This window comes from Bubalus kerabau, chromosome 5 (assembly GCF_029407905.1).
Source record: "Bubalus kerabau isolate K-KA32 ecotype Philippines breed swamp buffalo chromosome 5, PCC_UOA_SB_1v2, whole genome shotgun sequence".
Classification (NCBI taxonomy): Eukaryota; Metazoa; Chordata; class Mammalia; order Artiodactyla; family Bovidae; genus Bubalus; species Bubalus kerabau.
The window spans coordinates 122,255,653-122,257,769 of NC_073628.1; the positions used below are offsets into that span (position 1 = coordinate 122,255,653).

The 2,117-nt window shown below is 38.2% G+C and overlaps 1 pseudogene; it reads right to left on the minus strand.

Moving 5' to 3' along the window:
* Window positions 1-699: 699 nt before the first annotated feature.
* Window positions 700-935, minus strand: LOC129654065 (V-type proton ATPase subunit e 1-like; annotated as a pseudogene).
* Between the last annotated feature and the right edge of the window lie 1,182 nt (window positions 936-2,117).

Below are 2,117 nucleotides of genomic sequence, written 5' to 3' on the forward strand. Positions count from 1 at the left end.
CACAACTGAAGCGACTTAGCAGCAGCAGCAGCAGCACAGATCTAAGTAGGGCCTAACTTACCTTTGCTGAGAAAGATCTGTACAAATAAGACTTTCTTCTGACCTGCTCAATGGGACAAAGTCATATTCACATTTATTTAAACCACACTTTGTGGGTTTTTTTTTTTTTGAAAGCAGAAAAATAATTTATTCCAAAAGGTAGTAGAAATAAGAAACTCATCCTGATAAAATACTTTGGTATAATTCTGGTGGGACAAATTTTCCCTCTGAACAAGTTTTCCTACTGATGCCCCCCACCCCCCGGAGTCTTATTGTCATGTAACATTTTTAAACACCACTGATTCTCATGTTGTGAGCAGGTAGGAACCATCTTCAAAATCACTGGTTCCAAGGAGAGAGTAACGTTATCTCTCAGAAGAACAGCACTTTTGATCTCAGAAGAGTACCTGGTCATTTCATTGAGGCAGCACAGTTTAGATTAAGTGGGCACATCACTCATCAAAGTGTAAAATGGTGACAGGAAAAAATTACTGCACTGTAGAATAAGATGTTCAAATGTGGTGTGAATACTTAAGGCAGCTGATGGCCAAAGGGGGCGAATCAAGGAAGGTGATCTGGGTATGGAAGTGGTTTTGCATCTAGAGTTCTCTTTGTGACCTCAAAGACTGAGCACTGGCAAGCAAGCCTTCTTCCTCGAGGTCAATGATACTCGAGGTACCAGACAGTTTCACTTTTCAAGCGTGTTCCAAAGAGAGGACTGATGTGGGCCAGAAGTGCAATCAGCCAAAAGAGGAACAAACGGAACAGGTCACCAACATAGTGATGATAACTCCTTGGTTGGGATCCTTAGGGATGAACCAGGGCACCAAGAAACCCATGAAGCCCCAGAAGACGCTCATCACAGTAAGAGGCACGGTGAGGCCAGTATAGGCCATGGTTGCTCACACTTTGTGCTTCTGAGAGAGGAAATGAAACTCATATTTATTAAGTGTCTGGTCTATGCCAGCACCAAGTTATGTGTTTCTCTCATAGCTTTCTTATAGCAAAGTTATTTTCCTTTTTAAAAATATCATTATCTTTATTTACTTGTAAAGAAATGGAAGCTCAAAGAGGTGAACTAACAGCAACTTAAGTGTCAATTAACAGATGAATGGATAAAGAAGTTGTACCTACATATACATATATGTATATATCTTATATGTACATATAAGCATACATATATATATGTATCTACATGCATGCAATAGGATATCACTCAGCCATAAAAAAGAACTAAATTTTGCCATTTGCAACAACATGGATGGATTTGGAAGGCATTATGCTAAGTGAAATAAGTCATACAGAGAAATACCAAATGATACCATTTACATATGGACTCTAAAAAATACAACAGACAAGTGAATAAAACAAACAAGAAGCAGACTCATAGAGGACAAACACGTGATGGAGAACAGAAGGGTGAGAGCAACAGGCACAAACTAGTGAATGTAAGGTAAGCTCAAGGATGTATGGTATAACATGGGGAATACAGCCACTACTCTGGAATAACTGTAAATAGAAAGTAAAGATGATCCCTGGAAACTACTAGAACTCATCCATTAATTGTAAAGTTGTAGGATACAAAATTAAAACACAGAAATCTCTTGCATATCTATATACAAGCAGTGAAAGATCAGAAAGAAAAATTAAGGAAACAAGCTCATGTGTCATCACACCAAAAAGAATAAAGAACCTAAGAATAAAACCTACCTAAGGAGACAAAGGACCTACGCTCTGAAAACTATAAGATACTGATGAAAGAAATCGAAGATGACACAAACAGATGGAAAGATATACCATGTTATTGGATTGGAAGATTCAATATTGTCAAGATGACTATACTACCCAAGTCAAATTTAATGCAATCCCTATGAAATTAACAATGGCACTTTTCACAGAACTAAAGCAAAAAAGTTTTAAATCTGTATAGAAACACAAAAGGTGCTGACTAGCCAAAGCAATCCTGAGAAAGAAAAATGGAACTGAAGACATCAGGCTCCCTGACTTCAGATTATACTACGTACGTGCTGCGTGCTCACTCTTGTCTGATTCTTTGTGACCCCATGAACTGTAGCTCC